We start from the raw sequence: 20,518 nt of genomic DNA, 5'->3' as shown, positions 1-20,518 counted from the left end.
GAGATGACCAGAACAGGGGCGTAGCTATGCAAACCAAGAACCAAAGGGAAAATGTGTTGTCTTACGCAGATTTGTTAAAACCCTCAAGAGAAGAACTTGGCAGAAAAATTATAGGCAAGCAGGTGCAGTAGGTGTAGAAGGTAAAGCACAGGGCAAAATCTCTACCTCATTTGCTAGCCATGACGTTACATGGAATTTCCTCTTCTGTTACAGCTTTTTGGATGACTAACTTTTGTCTCCTTTCTGTACTATTTTTCTAATAATAAACCACTTGGATTCGAGAACCGTAACAGGGCGTTGTGTGGTCACTAGTTATTTATTTAGGCTCCTGCAGCCAGCTCTCCATTACGCTACTGCTGACAACACCTAAGAAAAAAAAACTTAAAGATGCCTGTAATGTAGCTCAGCATTTTACTGGCCTACATTGCATGAACACCAGGAGCTTGAAGGAAAAAAAGGTTTTGATGCTCCCCGGCGCTCAGTATTTGAATCCCCTGCCAGCGGGGAAGCTCCGCCCACCCCCACCCCATTCCCCAACCCACCCAATGAGGACACTGCCGGCGCCTCCGACGTCATGACGTCTGACATACCCGGGGAGAGTCGGGAAATGGGGTGGAGCAAAGGGCTCGGAGGGCCATCACTTCCGGCATTAACATAGGCAGGCTGCACCACCTCGTCCGCCCAGCCCCTGGCCTTTAAGAAAAGTCACAGAGACAGATCTTGGGAATAAAATTATCCATGAAATAACTCCCTAGGAAGCATTCGGGCCATCAGGATTCGCTCTCTGCCCTCCAGTGGGGAGCATGCGCTTTTAGCCCCTTCCGTGACCTGCCATCCTCGTTTCCAGCGAGGCCACTGCCTCACTCCCTCAGTCCAACTGCCATGCAAGCCAGCGAGGCGGACATGCCTTGACTGAAGGCGAGAGTCCATTCTCAAACTTGGCCGGAATTTAAGTTCTTTCGTGAATCATGCCTAACCCAGATCCTTTTCTTGGGCACTAACCCCCTCCCCTCCCCCCAAGGTGGACCCTAGCATCGGGTAACTGATTTGGGTTATTCTTCCCAATATGCATCACTTTGCATTTGTCCACATCTGCCATTTGGACGCCCAGTCTTCCAATTCCCTAAGGTCTGCCTGCAATTTTTTCCACAGTTTGCATGTGTTTTAACAACTTTGAACGGTTTAGCGTCATCTGCAAATTGAATCACCTCGTTCGTCGTTCCAATTCCCAGATCATTTATAAATAAGTTAAACAGCACCAATCCCAAAACAGATCCCTGCGACACTCCACTATTAACCCTGTTACCGTGCGACAGTTAAGTGCTACGATATCTGGGCGTGTCTGCTTTTTACATGCATAAAATCAAAAGCAGCTTTATAAGGGCTTCCAGAAGCATAAAACACTGTTTTGCAAGTTCATGTTCCTTATAAAATTACCCCCTGAGTGAGCAACTCACTTTCTCAGCTAAGCTCAGAAATACACTCAACACATTTTCAGCACCCCAGGAGCAGAAAAGATTTCCTGTCAAAATAAAATGAATTAATTTTATGCATAGATCTGTAATTTAGCACCTTGCTTTCATCAGATACAGTCACTGCTCTTGCATACATATATGTATTTTTTTTTTTTTGGTAATTTGTAAGTGATGTTGAATGTAGTACGTCAGCTCCACAAGCCTCAGCCTAGATAACAATTATTGATTTTAGCAGACCTGAGTAATTGGATTTATCAGACAGCCAGATTAATTTTCAACTATCCTCTGTCAGCCCAGTTGGTTAAAAATTGGGCTGGGGAAGCTTCTGGAACAAACCAGGCATTTGTGGAGGGCAATTTTTTTTTTATTTTTTTAAGGAAGCTATATTTAGGCGACTAGGTGATGTCTATCTGGTGCCAGTTCTGTAATGGTTCCCAGTCCGTCTCCACGTACAATTCAATGGTTACCAGTCCGTCTCCGCCAATTCAAACTCCTCTTACTGACGTTCAAGCGTACTCGCTCTGCAGCTCCTCAGTACTCCCTATACTCCCCTCCGGGAACTCCGCTCATCAGACAAGTCCTTCCTCTCTGTACCCTTCTCCTCTACCGCCAACTCCATCCCATGCTTGGAACAACCTGCCTGGCTTGCTACGTCAGGCTCCGTCTCTGGCGGTATTCAAAGCCAGACTTATTTGAAGCAGTGTTCAAATAATGACCCAACCATCATATATGTCTGTCATTCCCTTAATAATCCCCTACCACTTTAGCCCCCTCTGTGTGTCTGCCACAATTAGATTGCAAGCTCTCTTGCGCCAAATTGTCTGCCCTTCATTGTCGGCGCGACCGACTATGAACCGTTGATAACACATCTGTTTACAGGAGTTTTTTAATAGTGGCAGTACAGATATTGGCACTGATGGCTTGTATTTCTGCTTTGTTTTACATAGGGATGGTTCTGCAGCCTTACTCTTTGGTTATCTGTTAGTTTGCGTGTCTTGGTTTTTAATCATGTTTGTGTATGTTGAGTTTATGATAATGAATGTTTTCTTGGGATCCTCCTAGGTCAGTTTTGGTTATTGGCGTGAACTGGGTTTGATTCCCACTGCAGCTCCTCGTGGCTCTGGGCAATGTTATGAGCGGGCTTTGGGCAGTCACAAGGGCGGATTGGACATGGTCGTCTTGCAGCGATAATCAAACATTTGGCAAGACATTTTGGACAGAACTTAAGTTTGGAAGTAGACCTGTTTTAGAAGGGTCTAAGTGCCACCAAAGACCACTGCATGCATCAAGGTAAGACACCCCCCCACACTCCCCCAGTGCTCACTGACCTCCTCACACCCACAAAGATCAGAATACAAACGTACATACCTGTCTCCAGAACATCAGCACCTGGTATAGGAAAGCCTAATAGAGCTGCACAAAGGTGTCTTAAGTAGCCCGGTGGGTTAGTGAACCATAGAGAGGAGTTGCAAGTTCCATAAGCCACTCTAACCACTAGAATTATGGTGGAAAATATGAGCCTTTCAAATCCCCCCCAAACCCTACCCTGCTGCCATAAAGGTGCCACCTGCAAGCCATAAGGGCTATTGGAGTTGTAGGGTTTTGAGGCTCACCATAACCTATAAGGGAGTTCTGGTGAGATGTTTCTCTGGCACCCTTTTGGTGAAGTTCACAGCAGTGCCCTCTAAGGTGCCCCAATGCTTTGTTGCCATGTCTGGGTGGCCAGTCCATTACAGGACTGGCCCTTCCCACATCCAAATGGTCTTATTCTGGGCATTTGGGACTTGGATGAAATTTTGGTTGAAAATGTGCTATGAAGATAGATATCCTGGCAGTCTGGGCATCCCAATGGCCTAGACCAGTGTTCTTCAACCTTTTTACACCCGTGGACCGGCAGAAAAAACAGAATTATTTTGTGGACTGGCAAACTACTAGGACTAAAATTTAAAAACCCCGTTTCCGCCCCATCTCCGCGAGCTCGGTCCCCACAAATCATCTGATCCCATCCACACAAGCCTCAGTTATGATTTTAAATTGAATGTATTTTATTAAAGTATAAAAAGAAATAATATTCTGTACAATTGTCATTTTATAAATACAAATAATTCAGAGCAAGGATCAACAAAACCCCTGTCTCCCCTCCCCTTCACATATATCCCCTCTACTATCAAGAAAACTGAACAAGCCAAATTATTACAGAATGCTACACAGAAATATCATGCTAACAGAATACTGCAGTCACACATGACAGGAATAGTTTTAGGGGAGTGCAACTAGGGCAACTGCCCCCTGGTCAGAGAGCGCCCTAAGCCAGCTGGAAGCTAAAGAAGCACTTCCTGGGTTTTGCAGTCCCCAGTTATGTCTAACACCAGCTCTAGCAGGATATATATTTCAAATCTGATATATTCTAATCACAAAATAGAAATAAAATTATTTTTTTCTACCTTTTGTCATCTCTGGTTTCTGCTTTCAATCTTCTTTTCACTCTCTTCCTTCCAGCGTCTGCCCTCTCTGTCTCTTCAATCCAGCATCTGCCCCTTCCATCCACTGTCTGTCCTCTCCCCCTTCCATATTGTATCTGTCTTCTTTCTATGCCCCTCTCCCTTTTCCATCCAGCTTGTACCCCTCTTTCCTTTTTACATGATTCATTCCAGCTTCATTGCTCTCTTCATTTTTATCTCTCCTACACCAGATCTATCATCGTTGTCCCTCTCTGCTTATTTTTCTGCTGACCCCTTCCTATCATCAATCTCTCTACTTTCTCATGCCTGTGTCTCCCCTTCCCCTCCTCTAATCTCTCTGCCAGCTGTTTCCTTCCTTTTTTCATTCTCCCTTCCCTCCTCCTCCTGTCCAGCAGTAACTCTCTTCCCTTCCTCCCCTCCCAGCAGCATCTCTCCTTCTCCCTCTCCAGTAGCAGCTGTCCCTTTTTTCCTTGCCCAGCAGCTTCCCAGATTCCTTTCCCTCCTCCCCTCCCAGAAGCATCTCTCCTCCTTCTCCCTCTCCCGTAGCAGCTGTCCCTTTTTTTCCTTGCCCAGCAGCTTCCCAGATTCCTTTCCCTCCTCCCCTCCCAGAAGCATCGCTCCTTCTCCATCTCCCTCTCTCTCTCCAGTAGCAGCTGTCCCTTTTTTCCTTGCCCAGCAGCTTCCCAGATTCCTTTCTCTCCTCCCCTCCCAGAAGCATCTCTCCTTCTCCTTCTCCCTCTCCAGTAGCAGCTGTCCCTTTTTTTTCCTTGCCCAGCAGCTTCCCAGATTCATTTCCCTCCTCCCCTCCCAGAAGCATCTCTCCTTCTCCATCTCCCTCTCCCTCTCCAGTAGCAGCTGTCCCTTTTTTTCCTTGCCCAGCAGCTTCCCAGATTCCTTTCCCTCCCCTCCCAGAAGCATCTCTCCTTCTCCTTCTCCCTCTCCAGTAGCATCTATCCCTTTTTTTCCCTTGCCCAGCACTTCTGATAGTGGTTTTCTCCCCTCCCAGCAGCTCTTCTTACTTCCCAGCGCAGCGATTCACGAAGGCAGCCTCGGGTCCTTTGTTGGGTCGCGCCGCCTCTGAGGAAAGAGGAAGTTGCATCATCAGAGGCAGCCGCGACTCAGCAAAAGCCCCGAGGCTGCCTTCGTGAATCGCTGCGCTGGGAAGTAAAGGAGAGCTGCAGAGAGGGGAGAAAGCCACTGTCGGAGGCTTCCCAAGATCTCTCCGGCCCAGCGCAGACTTGTGATGTTGATCTTGTCGGCCCTGCGCGGACCGGCAGGAAGTTGAAGTAAGTGGGCTTTTAGGATATATGAATATGCATGAGAAAGATTTGCCAGGGTATGCAAATCAGGCATGTTCATTGTGGATATCCTGAACTCCAGGAACGGGTTTGGTAGGTGGATGGGGAAATGCATGTTGGTGGGGAGGGAAGGTGGGTGATTAGCATAGATTTGTGAGTGGGCGAGGGCAGTTTGGGATAGTGGATGGATGGGGTAGAGAAAGGTCGGTGGGTAGGGTTTAAGTTAATTATAGTGGATGGTGGAAGGAGTCAGTGAATGGGTGACGGCTAGATTCATTGGTGGAATTTCCCGGGCTAGAATCCCTCTGATGTTTGGATCTTGAGGTGGGGTGGGGGAGGCCTGTCAGTGGTTTTCTTTGGCAAGAGAGGATAGACTGTGAGTGCCTTTTTTTTCCAAAAAATTATTTTTAATTCTATTTATTTCTCATAGGAAAAAAAACACATAAAAGCTAGAAAAAAAAATCTTTACTTGTCTCTAGGGCTGTAGTAAAAATCAGTGCTACAGAAACTCCTTTGTTAACACTTTCTCTGCTGGCCGTAATTCACCAGGTGGCTAATTTCACAGAAAAGGACATAAGAATCGCCTTACTGGGTCAGACCAAAGGTCCATCAGGCCCAGTAGCCTGTTCTCACAGTGGCCAATCCAGGTCACTAGTACCTGGCCAAAGACCCAAGGAGTCTAACTTTTTCACTCTCTGCCCTCCTCCCCCTTTCTCCTGACATTTTTCCTTCCCTTCTTTCTGCCCTCTCCCCCCCCCCCCCCCCCCCACCGATCCAACATCTCTCACTCTCTCTCCATGAGTACAACACTTTCTGCCTCCTACACACTTCTTCTCTCTCTCCTCGCCCCCTTCCCTCAAGTGTGATATTTCTCCCTCCTTCCCGCCCCCCCTCAACTATCTCTCACAGAATTCATTAAAATCTAATTTTTTTTCATTTCTGGTGATTTTAGTCACCTTTTTCCAGAGATAGTCACATATCTGCTTTCTTTTACTGCTCTGTAGAGTATATTTTATTCTCTCTTTTACATGCATGCTTTTTTCCTTGTTCTTTGCATATTTGCCTTCTATCAGACTCCTGGTTTGGCACTTATAACTGAACTGATTGCATCAATCAAGCTTGATACCATCACATGCAAACAATAAAAGACCGATGGTCTGGTGAATTGTATTTGATTTTAGCTTCTGTTGCCATCGGTTTCTTTTTAAAGCAACTGGAAATGATAAATGTAATTTCTGTTTCTGAATCTTGGCCCCATCTAATACATCACTCGTATTCAGATACAACAATATTATACTAATCAACTTCAAAGTAGCCCCCTTGGGCTGCCACACACTTCTTCCAACGGTTCCAACGGTTCTGGAACGCCTCTTTTGAGACTGCTCGCAACTGGTCTGTCGCAGGGGTAAAAGCCAGAAGTCGCACGGAGCCATGTCGGGAGAGTAGGGAGCCTGAGGAATCACAGGTGTGTTGTGTTTGGCCAGGAAACTCCGGATCACATGTGGAGAACGGGCAGGTGCGTTATCGTGATGGAGCTGCCAATTGCCCGCTGCCCACAGGTCCGGCCGTATGCATCTCACAGCGTCACGAAGGCGACGCAGAACCTCTTGGTAGTACCTCTTGGTGATGGTTGTGCCGTGTGGTGCGTACTCGTGATGAACCACGCCACTGGAGTCGAGGACGATCTCATTTCTGGATGTTGAGGGCCTACCAGAACGTGCTTCACTCTCCACTGAGGTGCGGCCATCTCTGAAGCGGTTGTGCCACTCCTTTATCTGTGTGCTGCCCATTGCTTCGTCCCCGAGGGCCTGTTGAATCTTTTTCAAAATTCGCAGGGGTTCCTGGAGTGGAACCCCTGCGAATTTCGGGGAAGTATTGTATTTTATATATTATGAGGTTAGTGAAGTCGTGCTTTTTTGAACATTATTTTGCACTTCTGGTTCTGATGTTGGTGTTACCTCAACTTGATCACTGTAATTCTTTATATTTGAATTTAACATCAAAACTGATCAAAAAATTGCAGTTGCTCCAGGATACTGTGGTCAGATTAATTTTGTATCTTGTATCTAAAAAAATATGGAAGTGTTGCATTAGCGTTTAAAAATCTTCATTGGTTATCAGTTGAGAGTCGAATTAAGTTTAAATCAGCTTGAATAGTTCAGTGTAGATTACAGACTGACTCTTCAGATCATCTGATTTTGCTTTTTTCTCATTTGCATTATTCTTCCACCAGATCATGTGGCTCTTTATTTATTATTATTTTTTTTTATCTTTATTGATTTTTAATCTAAAACAGTGTCATACAAACGAACAAACAGTGGCTCTTTATCATGTGGTTCTTTATTACTACGTTTTCCACAGATTAGAGGAGGGCGGTATAAACGACAGCTCGACTCCTCTTTTGCTTACGCTGCCATTATAATTTGGAATAATCTACCTGTTTACATTAGGACTCATATTAACTACTTATAAAAAGATTTCAAATTTTTACAAAACCATATGATTTGTTGTAATATTCATGGTATGATGATATTTTAATTATTGATTGCTTTTGTATTCTCCCATAGTGGAGTTGAACGGGTACAAGTGGATCGATTTTTCACTCCTTCAAAATTACAAAGACTAGGGGACACTTGATAAAGTTATAGGGACGTACTTTTAAAACCAATAGGAGGAAATTTATTTTCACTCAGAGAATAGTTAAGCTCTGGAACGTGTTGCCAGAGGATGTGGTAAGAGCGGATAGCGTAGCTGGTTTTAAGGAAGGTTTGGACAAGTTCCTGGAGGAAAAGTCCATAGTCTGTTATTGAGAAAGACATGGGGGAAGCCACTGCTAGTCCTGGATTGGTAGCATGGAAGGTTGCTACTGTTTGGGATTCTAGAATCTTGTTACTCTCTGGGATTCCGGAATCTGGCTATTCCTTGGGATTCTGTATGGAATGTTGCTACCCTTTGGGATTATGGAATGTTGCTACTCCTTGGGTTTTAGCCAGGTACTAGGGACCTGGATTGGCCACTGTGAGAACGGGCCACTGGGCTTGATGGACCATTGGTTTGACCCAGTAAGGCTATTCATATATTGTTATGACTTATTTGGATATAAATCGCCTTGAACATTTTTGGTATAGTGCGATTAATAAATTGTGGATTGAAATAAAACTATTTGTACCTTTCTACTAATTTCTAATCAGTTTGTACATGGTCAGTAGGTAGAACACCTCATCTTGAGTTTCCTTTGTTAGTATAAAGTACAATTTAATTCTAACATTTGTAACCTGCCTTTTCAAACCAGAACCAATTGCAAGAGTTTAGCGTTCCCGTGAATAAAAGTAGTTCCTACATCCAAATGCACCAGAGATCTGAGGCGGCTGAAATATGCAGTGACAAGAATCTACATTTGTTATTATTCAGGAGGACATCAAGAAACATTATCTTTACGTGGTAAAAAGCTCTGAAAAATCTGATTAGACTAAGGAGGACTCTGAGGTTAATATATTATTGTTCGGGTGACCTGATTCGGAATGAAGTTGGACAGTCTTAATAAATGGTTGGTAACTGAAAACATGAACAAATTAATATATGATCCATTGCCTGTTTAATATCTCAGCTTCCTGCACCTGGAAGATGAGTTATGTTAATCCAGGGAACTGTATATGTTTATCTATATCAGTGGTCTCCAACTCAAACCCTTGGCAGGGCCACATTTTGGATTTGTCGGTACTTGGAGGGCCTCAGAAAAAAATAGTTAATGTCTTATTAAAGAAATGACAATTTTGCATGAGGTAAAACTCTTTATAGTTTATAAATCTTTCCTTTTGGCTAAGTCTTAATAATAATATTGTAATTTATAGCTAAAGAGACATATGATCAAGAAACTCTTTTATTTTACTTTTGGGATTATGATAAAAATATTGAGGGTCTCAAAATAGTAGCTGGTGGGCCGCATGTGGCCCTGGGCCGCAAGTTTGAGACCACTGATCTATATAAATACTATATAAACTGAGGATCTCAGTTTATATTCGAACCACCACCCGACCACTGGTGCTGCTGTCTTCACTTTAATCCCCGATGACCACCACCAGGGCTGTAGTTACACACCTACCCCCCCATGGAAGAACAACAGTACCACTATCCTACCACTCGCAAAATGACCCGTGCCGTTGCCCTCCATGCGCACCTCTCCAGCCGACAATGCGCATACTCATCAGCTGTTGAAGAAAAAAGCTGCTACCGCCAAAGATAGGTGCAGGGCCTTATGCGTCTGCGCATGCTCAAGGCCTGCCAGCTCCTGCCCCCTCTGAGAACCTCCGAGCATCTCGGAAAGGTCGGGAAGCAGCAGGCTTTGAGTATGCGCAGATGCTCAAGGCCCCATGTCAGATCAACACAGAACAATGGCGACAGCAGCTATATTTTTTCAAGAGCTGATGGGTAAATGCGATGTTGGCTGGGGGGGTGCGCAGGGAGGACAACAGCATAGGTCATCATAGGGGAGGCAGGATAGCGGCGCCAGTGTTCTTCAGGAACGGGGGCATGTATCTACAGCACTGGTGAGGGCATGCATGGAGGGCAAAGGCGTGGATCATTTTGGGGGTGGTGTTCTTCTGTGGGGTAGCAGTGTGACTAAGGCACTCGTGGCGGTGCACATGGAGGGCAACAGCGCGAGTCATTTGTTTAGATATTGATATATTTTTTCAAATTGAGGCAAATTCGCTCTGTAAGAATTCTCTTACATTCTATGATTATATCTCGATTGGATTACTGTAATTCTCTGTTAATAGGACTTCCTCAGTATCAACTCCGACGGCTTCAGCTTGTCCAGAATACGGCTCTTCGCTTGTTTTATTGCCCAAAAATCATATAACTTCGCTATTTAAAATTGAACATATGCTTCCAATAGCATTTAGGATTCCTTTCAAATATAATGTTCTTCCATTTCAAATGTGATCATCTGGCCTTCAAGTCATCTGATTCCTTACATGCCAACAAGGCATCTTGGTTTCTCTTCTCAGCATTTGTTAACTGTACCATCATTTCGACAAATATTCCTGGATGCAAACCACGAGTCGAGTTTCTCATTGATAGCCCCGAGCCTTTGGAACTCGTCACCACTTTATCTGAGATCGGAAAAGTCTTCAAGTCACAGCTGAAGGCTTATTATTTCAGAAAGGCTTTTGACTGTGAATCCCTACATACGCTTCCTATCCAGGAATAAACAAAACAAAAACTTTATCCCCTTAACCTCTTGTGTGTTTCTTTTGTTTTATTAATTTCCCCTTTCCCTTATAAATATTGTAACTCATCCCTAACGTAAAAATTTATTTTTTTCCTCAAAACGGGACATCTACTTCCTGTTTCCGGTTGCAACTTCCTATTTTGGTTTTTAGAGACGGGAGCTACGCTGAATGCCCCATGCTGCTCCTAATGCTCATAGGAATTCTATGAGCGTCGGGAGCTGTGCAGGGCATTCGGCGCAGCTCCCTGCACTAAAAACCGCTATCGTGGTGTAGTAAAAGGGGGCCATAGTGCAAAATATAGACAGCAGATATAAATTCTCAAAACGGACACCTTTTGATCACTAAATTGAATAAAATCATTTTTCCTACCTTTGTTGTCTGGTGAGTCTCTGTTTGCACTTCCTTCTGACTGTGCATCCTTTCTTTCTTTCATTTCTCTTTCTTTCTGTCTTTCTTTCTCTCTCCCTGCCCCCCCAAGCTGCTGCCACTGCCGCCGCCGCAGCAACAGGCCAGGTGCATGCAACTACTGCACAAGCCTCCTCCCCCCCCAACATCAATTTTGACATCAGAGAGGAAGTTTTGGGCCAGACAGAATTGACTTGGGGGGGGGGGGGGGAAGGCTTGTGCAGTCGCTGCACGCACCTGATCTGTTGCTGCATCGGAGAAATTCCGGGCTCCTTGATCGACTCGCATTGCCTGTGACGTTTTGGGCACCCCTTCATTAAAAACAGGACATTTTGGCATCCCGAAGCTGTGCTTGGGGGACAATGGGACAGGCTAACTAAAAACGGGATGGTCCCATTCAAAATGGGACGTATGGTCACGTTACTTATCCCGGAAGTGACGTCAGAGAGAGCGCCAAAGCCGACGTAGGCAGTAAGTTGGTGAGTGCTGGTGCCAAAGTTAAAAAGATAACAGGAGAAGAAGGGGGCGCATTGGAAGTTGCTCCGAGCATTCAATGCAGCTCCCTGCACTAATAACCACTATCACGGTTTAGTAAAAGGGGAAGAGGGTGGATTTGCCTTCTGATACTTCTTCCCAGGGATAGGTATTCTCTTCATTTTCACATGGTTGGGTGCCTTTGTATTACCTGCAGGATTCCTTGGATACAGGTGCCACAGAAAGGTCAAATTATGTAATGCGCTGTGATATTCATTAAAAAAAAATGATAGTATATTCTGAGTGGTCAGGAGGAGGATAAAATTCAGCACTTTGACGCCTTTGTCCAAACAGACCAGAAGCAAAGTGAATTTTTTTTTCATCCGAGAACAACACTTTTCAACGTAGAGCAAACTCTTAATGGTGAAAGACCAGGGCAGCAGCCCTTCAAATGCAGAGAGATGGAGCATTGATTTACAAGTACTGTAACATAATATATTATAGGCCCCTCAGACCAAGCTGAGATCCAATTAAACACTTGTTAATCATTCAGATTAATGTCTACTGTGTAAGTCTATTCATTATTCAACAGGGGGGGAGGGGGAGATGGGCCATGACAGCATTTACTGATACAGGGACTGAGATCAGAATTCGTTAATAACTCTGTAACATATACTGAAGTGGTCCAGTGAAGGCTTTTAGAACCCTCCCAAGTAGTCAGGTGGAAACCATCTGTCTGTGAAACGCTAACATGACAATACCGAGCGCCATGAAATAGATTCAGGTGTCGCAGCATTCGGGAAAATAAAGGGCCGATGTTCAAAGGCACTTGGGTTCTGGTTCATTGCAGGCTTTTCTTTATATTTGCTGGGTTGTGCTGAATTGTTGCCTATTACCCGGGCCAGTGGGTGGTTCAGGTCAGTCCACTAAAATGGAGCGCACAATTTCTACTCATATTTTTCGACATTGGTCTCTATGACATCATTGTATAAATCAGGTTACAGACCTCATGAGAAAGGTGGACGGGAGAGCAGTTCGTCTGTTCTTTTTTAATCTGACATTACCAGGGGGCAATTAATAGGTATTAACAAATCAAATAGCTTGGAGAGCCTGGAAGCCCAGTACCTTTATCGTTGTCTCATCGGATTTCCCTTCTACATGGCTGTGTTCATTTCTTGTACATTAAATGGGACTTTTCACCTCATGGGAAGCTGTTGTTTCTACTAATAAAATGTTTTGAAGATTTGGATAAAAGCGCTTATTAATTAGGGGCCTCTACTACATCGCATTACCCAGAGCTCATTAAAAATGCAGTGCCTCGTCTTAATTTGAATTTTAGTGCTTTACTGTAGCTTGTGGAACGGTTAAAAACCAGAACAGTTCCTCAGACCATTGTCTGTAAGTGAGAAAGTAAATATTTTGCTTTCTTCTGTGGAATGACATGATTCAATCAAGTGGCAAAATTATTGTGGACATGGTGGGGGAAGGGGGAGGAGGAGACAGATGACTCCAAAAATTGTGGACTTGGAGAGGAGGGGGAGGGGAAACGCTAACTGCAAAAATGAGCAAAGGCAGAGAGAGTTTCAGCATCATCAGTTCTCCAGGTGCTGAAGACAAGCTGGTTTTAAGAAGGGTTTGAATAATTTCCTGGAGGAAAAGTCCATAGTCTGTTATTGAGAAAGACATGGGTGGGGAAGCCACTGCTTGCCCTGGATCGGTAGCATGGAATGTTGCTACTTTTTGGGGTTCTAGAATCTTGTTACTCTCTGGGATTCCGGAATCTTGCTATTCTTTGAGATTCTGCATGGAATCTTGATACTCTTTGAGGTTTTAGAATCTTTTGTTACTCTTTGGGATTCTGGAATATTGCTACTCTTTTGGATTCCGGAATCTTGCTCTTCTTTGAGATTCTACCTGGAATCTTGATGCTCTTTGGGGGTTCTAGAATCTCATTACTCTCTGTGATTCCAGAATATTGCTCTTCTTTGTGATTCTGCCTGGAATCTTGATACTCTTTGGGATTCTAGAATCTTTTGTTACTCTTTTGGATTCTGGAATCTTGCTCTTCTTTGAGATTCTACCTGGAATCTTGATGCTCTTTGGGGTTCTAGAATCTTTTGTTACTCTTTGGGATTCTAGAATGTTGCTACTCTTTGGGGGATTAGCCAGGTACTGGTGACCTGGATTGCCACCGTGAGAACAGGCTACTGGGCTTGATGGACCATTGGTCTGACCCAGTAGGGTTATTCTTATGTCCTTAGGTTCATCCACAGCATGTTATCCATCGGTAAGAAGGCCACACACATTCCAGATGTAGCTTTAAAACCTGGTTTCTATTTGGGGGCAATGTCTCCAAATGGGTGACTTTTATGCATATTGTGACAGCACTGAACCTCAATCCCGAGCCAGGTTACGTGGAGTATGAGCTCAGTCTCTCAGATTTACTGCTACCGCTTGCCGTAGGTCTTGGATTGTAGCAAAGAGAGCTTCCTGCTGGAGTTCATACAATGTAACGTGTGTAGGCAATTTATCCAGGTGTGCTTGGAAATTCTCTCTTTCTAATGAGGCCTGTGGCACCCAAAGCAACGGGAAGTATTTCCATATTCTTCTGCCACATTAGTTTGGTCTCAAATTGTATTATTTGATACTTGAAGATCTTATCTCTCTCTACAAAATTCACTGAGTTCAAAGAAGCGTTGGATGAACACAGAGGATCTAGAATCAGAAAATAATAGTAAATCAGAACTAAGGCAAGTACTTGCACGGACTGTGTCTGTATATGGGCCGTTTGGTGGAGGATGGGCTGGGGAGGGCTTCAATGGCTGGGAATGGTGTAGATAGACTGGAGTGAGCTTTGACAGAGATTTCAATAGTTGGAACCTAAGAGCAGTACCGGGCAGAGCTTTGGATTCTTGCCCAGAAATAGCTAAGAAGAAAAAAAAAATTTAAATTGAATCAGGTTGGGCAGACTGGATGGACCATTCGGTCTTTATCGGTCGTCATCTACTATGTTCCTGGCACTTCACTTTTTTTCTTCTGGGGCTAGTCTGCTGATTCATGATGATCTCCTTGAACTTGTAACTACAGGTATGACCTAACTGTATTAATAACTGTACTGATGTACCTGTCCGCATCAATCTGTCCATTGTAACTTAAGAACATAACAATAGCCTTACTGGGTCAGACTAAAGGTCCATCAAGCACAGTAGCCTGTTCTCACGTTGGCCAATCCAGGTCCCTAGTACCTGGTCAAAAACCCAAGGAGTAGCAACATTCCAGCATCCCAAAGAATAGCAAGATTCCGGAACCCCAATGAAAGGAACATTCCAGAGCTGAGATTGTGATGTCATAATGCCTCATTCCACAGTGCCTCAGAGCCAACCTCATCAGTGATGTCACAATGGCTTGATTGTCCTATACTTGGCTCATGTAAGAACATAAGAATCCAGGGCAAGCAGAGGCTTCCTCCATGTCTTTCTCAATAACAGGTAGAACGAAGACAAAAAAGAAAATCCAACAAATCTGCAGTGAAAATGCGGTAAATGAAGGACAAAGAAAGGAACTGTAGACAGATGTACAAGATATAGGCAAAGTTTATTTTTAACAAATAGATTGTTGCGTACAAATAGACCACTTTTTACATAATATGGAACCATGTACATCTGTCTGCAGTTCCTTTCTTTGTCCTTGGTTTCTCAGTAACAGACTATGGACTTTTCCTCCAGGAACTTGTCCTACCCTTTTTTAAACCCGGCTATGCTAACTGCCGTTATCACATTCTCTGGCATCTTGTTCCAGAGCTGAACTATTCTCTGAGTGAAAAAATATTTCCTCCTATTGGTTTTAAAAGTGTTTCCCTGTAACTTCATCGAGTGCCCCCTAGTCTTTGTCATTTTTGACAGAGTGAGAAATCGATCCACTTGTCCCCGTTCTACGTTGAACTGAATAGGTAAAGGCGGAATAGAAAACCTGATTAACATAACATTTTGTTGCAAGCATGGAAGAAGGAGCTGCACTCTAAAGATATTTGTAGGAGTTTTAACCAGGATTAATTTTTCTGTTTTCCATATTGCACAGGCTTTGATGTACACGATCTCCAAAGTAGCATCTGTTAGCTCTTGGCAGAGATGTGAACTGTGCCCTTTGCATCAGATGTAGTCAAGGGACGTGGCGATTTTATCCTACATCAATTTACAAGAAATGAAAAATTAACAACTCGCAGAAGAGGCAGCGGTACACAGTCCCCTGCAGAGGTGAGGACGAGACCATCTAGTCATTACAAAGCAACCAAAGAGAAAAGGCTAATGGGTAAAGAACAGGCAGAGGGCAAAGAACGGGCAAGTGTGCAGGGCATGTTCTGAAATAGATGCCCTTCACCCTGGAATTTAATATCTTTCTGGAAGTATAAAACAAGAAAAAATTGTGTACACTTCTCCCTCCATATTTGCTGTGATAGGGGATTAACAGACCCGTGAATAACTTTTTCATATGTTATTCGCTGTTTTCTATTAAAAACCATCGTGAATATGATGAAACCGCGAATAACATAGTGAGAGACCTGGCCTGTTCCTGAAGGAGAGGCAAAACACGGTGAAGAAAGTGCTGGGAATCGGCGATTTTCTCTGTAAACGCTTGGAATCGGTGATTTCTCTACGCAAGCTGACGTAATTGGGGGGGGAGGAGCCAGCAGGCTAAAAACTGTGAGCGGTGTACGATAATCAAATCTATCGGCATCATAAAATACACAAAAATCAGTGTTAAAATAAAACAACAGGGGAAAATAGTATAAAATACAAGATATTTTGGAATACTGTTTGTGGTTTTCTTGGATCAATTATTTCTAGAATTGTGGTTCCTTCCCACCAGATGCTATTCTTTCTTTAATGGGACAGGATTTTTAAGAAAGGGGTTAGGGAATTATTTCGTAAATCCTTTATTGTAGGTCAAAAATGTATTTTGCAACATTGGTTGGAAGAAAGTCCACCCTCATTTTGGCATTGGAGGGCAGCGTTTCATGCTCTTATGATTCTGGAAGCCAGGGCGACCTCCCCATCTTATAAAAAACAGAGTAAATTTGGGATGACCTGGAACTAGAGAATGACACGGGGACAGATTTTTCCCCGTCCCCGCGGGAACTCATTTTCCCGTCCCATCCCCGCGAGTTCAGTGAAGACATGAAGACTGCCAATCAAGTGGAGCGGGCTTCATCTAAGGCTAGGCAGATCATAGGATGTGTACGTAGGAGTTTCGTCAGCCGCAAGCCTGAAGTCATTATGCCATTGTATAGATCCATGGTGAGGCCTCATCTGGAATACTGCGTACAATTCTGGAGGCCTCATTACCGCAAGGATGTACAGCGAATGGCCACCCGGATGGTCTCGGGACCCAAGGATCTCCCGTACGAGGAACGGCTGGATAAATTACGGCTATACTCACTCGAGGAACGCAGAGAGAGGGGAGACATGATCGAGACGTTCAAATACCTCACGGGCCATATCGAGGTAGAAGAAGATATCTTCTTTTTCAAAGGTCCGACAGCGACAAGAGGACATCCATGGAAAATCAGGGGCGGGAAATTGCACGGCGACACCAGGAAATATTTTTTCACCGAAAGAGTGGTTGATCGCTGGAATAGACTTCCACTTCAGGTGATCGAGGCAAGCAGCGTGCCTGATTTTAAGAAGAAATGGGATCGTCACGTGGGATCTCTGCACAGAGATAAATAGGGGAGGGTCATTGGGGTGGGCAGACTAGATGGGCCGCGGCCCTTATCTGCCGTCTTTTTCTATGTTTCTATCCCTGCCCCATTCCTGCAAGCTCCGTCCTCATCTGCACAAGCTTCAAACACGTTAAAATCATAAGTGTTTGAGGCTTGTGTGGTTAAGGCAGAAGTTATAGGAATGGGGCAGAGACAGGGACAGTGACAAAACTCACAGGGACGGGATGGGAAAATTGAGTTCCTGCGGGGACAGGGACAAATTTGTCCCCGTGTCATTCTCTACTGGGATCCTTATATACAGCAATTATCAGTCGGAGCAGGCAGTTTTGTAGTCAGAAAGTGAAGCACTATTTATTAGTAATATTTGGGAATGGGATGGGGGAAGTGGGGGGGGGGGGGTGGAGTTTGTGAGGTACTTTATCGTGTTTGTATTGTGGTGATAATTGATTGTTGATTTCTTTGAAGTTATATATCTACAATGTATTAACTGAGTTGAGATGATATTCTTGGTAAGATTTTTGTTATGTCTATTTTATTTTTAAAACTCAATAAAAATGATTGAACATTACAAGACAAGAAACCGAGACAAACAGGAACGAAAGGCAAAAGGGAGAACTACAAAATTTTCAAGGAAAAGAAAAACAAGGGAAGCGAAAGAGCATTTATACTTCGAAGGCATCCTGAAATAGAAACGTTTTTCATTTCGTCTTAAGAAACGCAAAAGGCACCGCAGCTCTACCCTCACCCTCTAGATTTAAAGCCTTAGCATCAGTTAAACTATTCAATACACGAGAGAATTAGTCTCTGAATCCCTCTGCTCAGCTGAAACTAAGATTCAATTTCCAGGATTTCAGCCTCTAATGAAGGGCTTTACGGTCTCTCACTCCTGGAACAGCAGGCGCTCCGGTCTTAAGGAGGACGGGTGGACCCAATGCCGAAACGAAATCGCACTAACAATGAGGTTTTAAGCATCCAGATAGTCTATTCTTTGTAGACGAGGTGAAAATAAAATGGTTCATAGACTAAACTGCGTGAGACAATCGTGCGCAGACAAAGCCGGGCCGACAATCACGCGCAGGACATCAGCGCACCAGATTTAAACTGAACTGTAAAGCGCTCCAAGGGGAGGGGGAGGAGGGTATGTGGGGGGGAACCACCTCACTTAAATTAATGGTGTTGGCGCTGCCGTTGGGGGGGGGAATTGTTGGAGGGAAACCCCCCGTTATAGAGGAAACAGGCTTTTTCCCTATTTTGTAAGGAAAAAGTTCAGTTTCCTCTGTAATGTGGGGGGGGGGGGTTCCCCCCCATACACACCCCCTCAGAGCACTTTAAAATTCAGTTTAAATCCGGCGCACTAATGTTGGCCCGGCTTTGTCTGCACGCGATAATCTTGCGCGATTTTGACGCGTCACCAATAAAAAGCTGGTTTCCAGTTCATTAAGGGCCCCTTCACTAAGCTGCAGTAAGACTAATGTGCGCTTATCACAGCTTTAAATGCCATACCACAGGGCAGTGGCGTAGCGAGGGTCAGAGTCGCCTGCTGCGGTGGGGCCCCTCCCCTGATCCCGCCTGCCACATGTGCCCCCCTTGCCCCCCCCCCCGACTACGCCACTGCCACAGGGCCAGGTAAATAGCGAGGGAGTTTAGTGCCCGGGGCAGTGGCGCTCTGCATCACCCCCTCCCCACTTTTCCCCACCGTTTGAGCCCCCCCCTCAATCCTCTGGAAATGTTGGCTGGCACGAGCACCACTTTCCACCTGCTGCTCGCACTGGCCATGGCTTCCATACGACGTCACATCCTGGGTCCCACGACCAGGAAGCGACGCCAGAGGGGAGTCGAGGCCAGCGAGAGCAGCAAGTGGAAGATGCTTGCGAGGAGGGCAGAGAGGAGAAGAGGCTCCAACACCGGTGCCCAGGGGGGCCCTTACTATATCACTCTGCAGAGCATGCTTATGTGTCACGTGGCAAATTTAATTTTTAGCAGTGGGGCGGGTCTGGCGTGTGCTAACTGATTAGCACATGAGCCCTTCCTGGTTACCACGTTCACACGCTAATGGGAAAATTAGAGCGTGGCCATTAATTCAGAAAATTAAAGATCGGCCATCTTACCTTATGGTTACAATGGACTCAGTGCCCAGGAATGAATCACATAAGGACGTGCTAAGGCCACTTTGTCCTGCAGTTTGGTAAAAGGCCCCCTAAATAATCAGGCCTTAGGCAATTTGAACAGGTTCCGGTGAAAGAATAAAAAAAGCCAAGCAAAAATCCTGTGTCTTTCAGAGATGCATGGGTTTTAGAAAAGGTTATAGAGTTCAGATTCTTGAGCACCGAGGGTCTCTTCTGATGTTTCCAAGTTTGGGGGAAGGTGGTATCTCCTGTTCCCTCGAGACGTTCAGACACTTGTGGCATCCTTCATGGAGAATCTTTCAAGGTCTCAATAAGCATTTGTTTTAGATATCACCTTCCTTTGAAACAGTTGATTACGATTTTGTTATAAGCTATTGGGACTGGCTGGATTCCTCATCTTGCATGCAGCCCTAGTTTGTTGATCATATGCTGCAGGTAAGTGTGGTCCAGAATAGAGAATGACACGGGGACAAGTTTTTCTCCGTCCCGACCCTACGAGTTTTGTCACTGTCCCTGCCCCATTCCTGTTAGCTCTGCCTTAACCGCAGAAGGACAGAGCTTAGGCATTGGTGGAATGAGGCATTATGACATCACAATCTGAGCTCTAGAATGTCGCTACTTAGGATTTTAAAATGTTTGGGGCTTGTGCAGATGAGGACGGAGCTTAGGCATTGGTGGAATGAGGCATTATGACATCACAATCTGAGCTCTAGAATGTCGCTACTTAGGATTTTAAAGTGTTTAAGGCTTGTGCAGATGAGGACAGAGCTTGCAGGAATGGGGCAGGGACAGGGGAAGAACTTGCTGGGACAGGAAACTGAGTTCCCATGGGGACAGAGAAAAATTTGTCCTCGTGTCATTCTCTACTTGAGAGAAAGTATAGAAAACTGAATAAATTAATATTGTGAAAAGTTTCAGCCTCTGATAACAGAGCTGGTATTGTGATGTCATAAAGCCTCCTTCCACCAATAAGAGCCAACCTCATCAGTGATGTCACAAAGGCTTAATTGTCCTAGACTTGGCTCACTTTTACTACATTTTGATTTCTAAAGTACTGCAGTGTAGAGAATGACACGGGGACAAATTTTTCCCCGTTCCTGCAGGAACTCAATATCCCCATCCCGTCCCTGCGAGTTTTGTCACTGTCCCTGTCCTATTCCTGTAAGCTCTGCCTTAACTGCACAAGCCTCAAACACTTATGATTTTAAAGCGTTTGAGGTTTGTGCAGCTGAGAACAGAGCTTGCAGGAATGGGACAGGAAAAGCACTCACCGGGACAGGATGGAAAAATGAGTTCCCGCTGAACGGGGAAAAATTTGTCCCCGG

This window comes from Geotrypetes seraphini, chromosome 13 (assembly GCF_902459505.1).
Source record: "Geotrypetes seraphini chromosome 13, aGeoSer1.1, whole genome shotgun sequence".
Classification (NCBI taxonomy): Eukaryota; Metazoa; Chordata; class Amphibia; order Gymnophiona; family Dermophiidae; genus Geotrypetes; species Geotrypetes seraphini.
This window is presented reverse-complemented; position numbering follows the sequence as displayed.